A 6000-nucleotide genomic window follows, 5' to 3' on the forward strand; every position below is an offset into this window, starting at 1 on the left:
GGCACGGTCTTAGGTACCAATGGCAATGTAAATTCAAATGTAGTGTTGTTTATGAATAATAGTATATGTGTAATGTGTATGTCAACGACACAGCGACCGCACATTATAACTAAAACACCTAATGTCAATCCATGCAAACTTTGGAAAAATATATTTAACATATTTCAACAAACAAAATACGCTTAGTGTTTTATGACAATTATAACTTAATTACAAGTCAAATACTGACATCATTTGAAAAAAAATTTGTATGCACTTTTCGTCTGTAAACAACACTCATCTACAAAAAAGGATAAACAAATACTACTAGCAGACATTAACGGCAACCACATACTCTTAAATTGGAACAAGCACACAAAGGTTTAAACAAATGTATGAGGGCTCTAAACCCCCTTCCCGCTTACAAGAGACAACAAACACGCCATATATTGACAGATTACTTATGTGTATTTATAGATATGCATAATTAGTATATCAATGTCTATTATGAATACTAATTAGGACAATACTTCCTTTTCGAACTTAATGCATGTCTTTGCTGCTTATTCCTTGAACTGCTTTATGTTTAAAATGCTGATTTTTTTTTCAAAAGTTTATCACCTTAAAAACTTTACATGACCTAATCCTGTTTATCTACTGTGATCTAAATATATACCTTTGCTATCTGAATATCCTCATTCAGTACAACAACTTGTCACGTAATTAATCAAACTTTACCAAATCTTGCCTGAAAACTTAACACAACATAGTGTCAGATTTTCACTTATAGCTTGATGAATTATCTGTTCAATGATACTTTGTATATGCTGTCGCGGTGGCATTGTGCACAGAATCTACCATTTAAAACAAAATGTGAAAATTCGATTTAAAAATAAATCAATAAACATGCGCGTATAATTAATTGATAGTCTCTAATAAAATAAAAGTATAATGTTACCATCAAATGCATATTCATTGAAATATATTGGTATACTTATATAAGTTGTAGGCGTCTATATTGTGACTTTTCAACATTGTACTAATACGTAGGTTGTCTTATGATTATTATGTATGATATTCATGTAGCTACCACCTTTACATACTTAGTTCCATAAAAAGTAATTAAAAAAGTTATCATAAATATACAATAAACAGAAAATATAGGTTGATTGCATAGTTTTTCATGTTGTATTATTATTCTACTGTAAATGGTAGTTACAACACGAATATCACAAGATCGTTTAACCTTTGAAATGAGAAAAGGTTGGACTTACCTATAACTTTGATCATTGAATTTTCTTCTCTTGAATACACATTTTAATATCCATTTTAACCAGAAAATTGTCCAGTGTTAATATTATGGTGTACACCTTCTCTCGTCATGTCACCAGTTTATCATTCTGGCGACATGTGCCCGCGGCTATTCCTTCTATACAACTGAAAAACACAAGAGGTATTACATATTCATAAAAATATGTAAATGAATGCATGATTATAAGTAATAGTTTTTCAAATTATAAAATAATTCCTTTAAACGATGTGTTTCTGATCGCAGATGTTTTATTTGTACACCGAGGCAGAAAAATATATTTTGAATGGAAATACTCGGGCTATGAATTAATGATTTCTATGTATTTCATAACGTAGATCATGAAATAGAGACGGAAACAAACCCAGTTGTCTTGTGTATCATATCGCTTTGACTATTCTGAACGACTGTGCAATTAATCCACTGTCTATTTATTAAATAGGTTCACAACATCATAGTTACAGCATTATTCTTTTCCGACTGCGTATTTATTGCATTGAAGCTAACACTACATAACATATTATACGCACGATACTATTTCATTCATTAAGAAGGCTTGTCAACGATATTGAAGTAATTCTATATAATTACATATGTTACTGAAAACGCGGTTAACCAAAACGGAAACAATGATGAACAGAGCATTTGGCCTATCTTACACAAGCAAAGTAAATATTGAAATAAATGGATTGATTTTTGGTTGTTTAGTTAAAAGATATGTAACCTGTACTTTGATTTGATTTATAAAGTAAGCGGAAAGACTGCTTTTAATGCAAGTTAGAAACGTATCTTACCAAACTGAACTTAAGAGGTAAATACATTAAGTACCGAAACAAAGACATAATAATTCAAATAAACAATATCTGATATAATCACCTAATGCTTTGTCATAAGAACGTTATGATCAGTTTATAGCACTAAGACCTCAAAAATCAACAGTCAACAAGCCTATCGTTAGAAAGTTTAAGATAAAATAAAGATGTTAGTTCACGAAAGATTGGGCATGCAGAATATGTTGAAATGAGTTATCATGTAACGACTTTTCCTGAGGTCGTAAAGACATATATAGAAATTATTAATTCATCGCCAGATTTGTTTCATATAAAGTAGTTTTTCAAAGTTTGGCTCTATGTACAAATAAAATATATGTGATAAGAAATCGTTTAATACAGGAAAGTTTAGTTTCTGCCATTAGAACATTTTTGACCAGTTAATACCATTGAGACAGAAGAAATATTTTCGATTGTTACATGGACTGAATATTTAACTAAACCATATGTTTGTTTTACATTATTTGCCACAGCTGTGGATAACATTGTTGACCTTTATTTTTTTTTAACATTGTGCATCTTGATTATTTCAATGTTGTAAGTAGATATTAGAAGATGTGGTATGAGTGTCAATGAGATTGGTCTTCATCCAAGTCACAATTCAAAGCTATATGATACACAAGACAACTGGGTTTGTTTCCGTCTCTATTTCATGATCTACGTTATAAAATACTTAGAAATCATTAATTCATAGCCCAAGTCACAATTTGTAAAAGTAAACCATTATAGATCAAAGTGCAGTCTTGAACACGGAGCCTTGTCTCACATCGTACAGCAAGCTATAAAGGACCCCCAAAATTACTAGTGTGAAACCATTCAGCGGTCTAATCTATATAAAAATAACGAGAAACACTTATATGCATATCACACTGAACCAAATAATTCTTTTTTTACATTGTTTGCCACAGCTGTAGATAACATTGATGACCGTTGTTTTTTTTTTTAATATTTAGCATCTCGATTATTTAATAAAGAATGTGTTTTCAACACTTTTAACCAACAAATTACTTGTGCACCATTTGACATTACAATTTGATTTGAGGGAATATGGGGTACAAAATACGCTTACTGATATTTTTATAAAAACCAGACTGATTTTGACTTCCAAAGAATCACGTTTCACTGCAAGACTTTAAACATTGGTTTGTAGAAAGGTGACACATGATCAATTCATGATGTACATGGTTCTGCTGAAGTAACTTCTGGCACAATATTTTGTCAGTCCTCTTTTTTAACAGGACGGGTTAGACTTAAGTTGCACCAATTCGAATCATTGTCAATGGATTGATTGAACGAAATCAGTGATAAAAGAAAAAGTCGCTAGTTGAGACATATTTTCAATTTATTCTGCATGCATGCCAGGCCTTCATGAACTACATTCTTCTTTAATTTATCTAAAACTTTCCAACGGTTGAGACGTTGACTCTTAATTATGAGGTCTAATTATCAGAATGACAAAAAGACGTATTTCTCAATACTAAAGACTTATGAAGTATTAATACAACCTACGTTACTATATTGATATTGTTTGTAGTTATTAATCTCCGAAGGGAGTTTACCTTTGTCATTACAGGTATGTTATTTTGATTCATATTTCACTAAAATCACGGTCACATAGGACATGATCAGTATCGATTTAATGTCAAAATTACTTAGCAAATAAACATAACCTCGACTACAACTCATTTTATTTACACAAATAAAATAGCGAATGTAAACAAATTATAGAGACATGAATAAAATACTACATTTATAATACTCGACATGCAAACGAAGGATATTCATTATTTTTGATGTCGTGCACATCACAATGCATGCATATAAGGTATAATTTATATCATGGATGAATGCCACCTATTTACATGTCCACTTACATGTAACATTGTATCCATTTAGTACAAAAATTGTAATGTTTGTAAGTTTAAACAAAACTTAAAATATTATCACATTGAATTCATGCCATTAATTAAATAAAAGAACTTGCCTAATTGTATTCTATCTTTATCTATCCAAGACACTAGTGTGGCTACTTCAACATTGAACACGACACTTTATTCAATGTTTCAAGTGCTGATTGAAATCGTCGTTTAACATCCGTTTAGTGGCAACAACATATTTTGACCTTATGAATACTAAGTATAATTTAAAGACGCAAACCGTTATATTTGAATTTAACGAAATGTTTGCCTTTTTTTATCCATAACTGTATTTTGGGTCGCATTATGTTAATTTTGGTTTGAACTGAAATTATACGGTGTTATACATGAAGTAAAGCTTACCTTGATATACAATATCTGCATTGGTCCATATAACCAGATTATTTTCTCGTTACATTGATGTATAGATTCACAATATTTATTCCAGATCAAACAGGGAACCCTTTGTCAATACAATCTAAATCATCTGTATTATAGGCCTCTTAAAGAATTTGTTTAAGGCCATCACAATGTAAATATTGGTTTAACAAAAACTGTTTATATTAGTCTATACTCCATTACAAATCATATCACATGAATAAACGATTAACTTGTTTTCAAGGAACTTGCGAAGGTTTCATATTCACAATGAATTTATCCGTCATTTAATCCGATTGCTTGAAACACGAGCGAATGCCTTAATCTATTCTCAACATACCCTAAATGAGTAATAATACTTCTCTTATATTCACACTCTATACATTTGTATAATTTCAATCAGAAAGAATGCCGGTCAAGTTCATTTGTGAATATAAAATATAAATATCTTTTCTCAAAATATCTTAAATATGTAATAATAACAAACCTATATTCACACATTCAATTTGTATGACCTTGTTTGCTGTTTGAATAACAATCAAAGGCATTTGCAGGTCATCTGCATATCAACAGAAATTGACGAAGGTGTTTAAATAAAATACACGAGTGATTCAAAAGGTATACATGTAAAAAGGTGAGAGGAACAAAATGTCAAGTTAAGCGTTTTTATAAAACAAACATTTATTTTAATTTTGTTGCATGCCTAACGTTCAGTGGCAAATACTTTATCTAGGAAATGAACGTTTTTTTGTAAATTTATTGGGTGTAAGAGAGTTGACAGAAGTACATTTTGACCTGAGTACATTTTGTTTGAAGCGCGGACGCACAGACAACGCTTAAGCATTTCTATACAATTACCAAATGTATAGCATTCAATACTTATAAGTACATTTTTTTTAGGATCATGAAGACACGACTTCTATCTAGTTTTTTCTTTTACTTTTCTTTGCACTTTATTGTGAAAGCTCGTGTCATCATGAATGTTACACTTCATTCTAATAGACCTTTTCAACTTCTCTCGACACCGAGTAATGACACCTACAGTTTACAGGTAAAATGGATGGGTCGTCTCAAACACAAAAAACATCATGATTATCATTACGTAACATATTGGATTGGCGGTTTTATACTGTATTGCCTATATAACTTAAGAATATATATCAACCAAATAAATAAATATATGTATGTTGGCCGAATGCAGACATTTATTTCGCCTTTTCGCGTTTTCGTGACTTCTCCTTTCACTTTGCAAACGCGAAATTGGGAATTATAGAAATCGAAAAATTGAGAAATTGAGAAAAAGTTAAATCGCGAAATTGGGAAATAGATAATTTCGGGAAATCGAGAATCCAGAAAATCAACGACGGTCTTCTCCGCTTCAAGATATCTTGTTCTAGTTAAAGTTTTCCTTGATGAATTTTGAAAAAAAATATAATTGACCCCTTGTTTCAATGTTACAACGTTTAAGCAGTGATTGGTGAATACAAAATTCAAGTAGAACACCAAATTGGTGATTTGAAATGATACAAAGTATTAGGTACATTATGGAGACATCTAAGGCCAAAACTAACAGACATGGGCCGCCCTT

The 6000-nt window shown here is 30.9% G+C and overlaps 1 protein-coding gene across 4 annotated transcripts in view; it reads right to left on the minus strand.

Moving 5' to 3' along the window:
* LOC134725922 (cGMP-dependent protein kinase, isozyme 1-like) overlaps positions 1 to 4636 on the minus strand; it is a 58575-nt gene extending 53939 nt beyond the window's left edge. For 2 of the 4 annotated variants that reach the window (XM_063590213.1, XM_063590209.1), the window contains exons 1-2: positions 4398 to 4636; positions 1254 to 1416 (exon numbers count right to left, since the gene is read on the minus strand). The gene's annotated coding sequence lies outside the window, so the exon portion shown is untranslated. Of the gene's footprint in view, positions 1 to 655; positions 677 to 1253; positions 1417 to 1652; positions 1749 to 4397 lie in introns of those variants that run through there. The other 2 variants (XM_063590211.1, XM_063590212.1) reach the window with 2 other exon arrangements.
* Between the last annotated feature and the right edge of the window lie 1364 nt (positions 4637 to 6000).

This window comes from Mytilus trossulus, chromosome 7, assembly GCF_036588685.1.
Source record: "Mytilus trossulus isolate FHL-02 chromosome 7, PNRI_Mtr1.1.1.hap1, whole genome shotgun sequence".
In the NCBI taxonomy this organism is placed as follows: Eukaryota; Metazoa; Mollusca; class Bivalvia; order Mytilida; family Mytilidae; genus Mytilus; species Mytilus trossulus.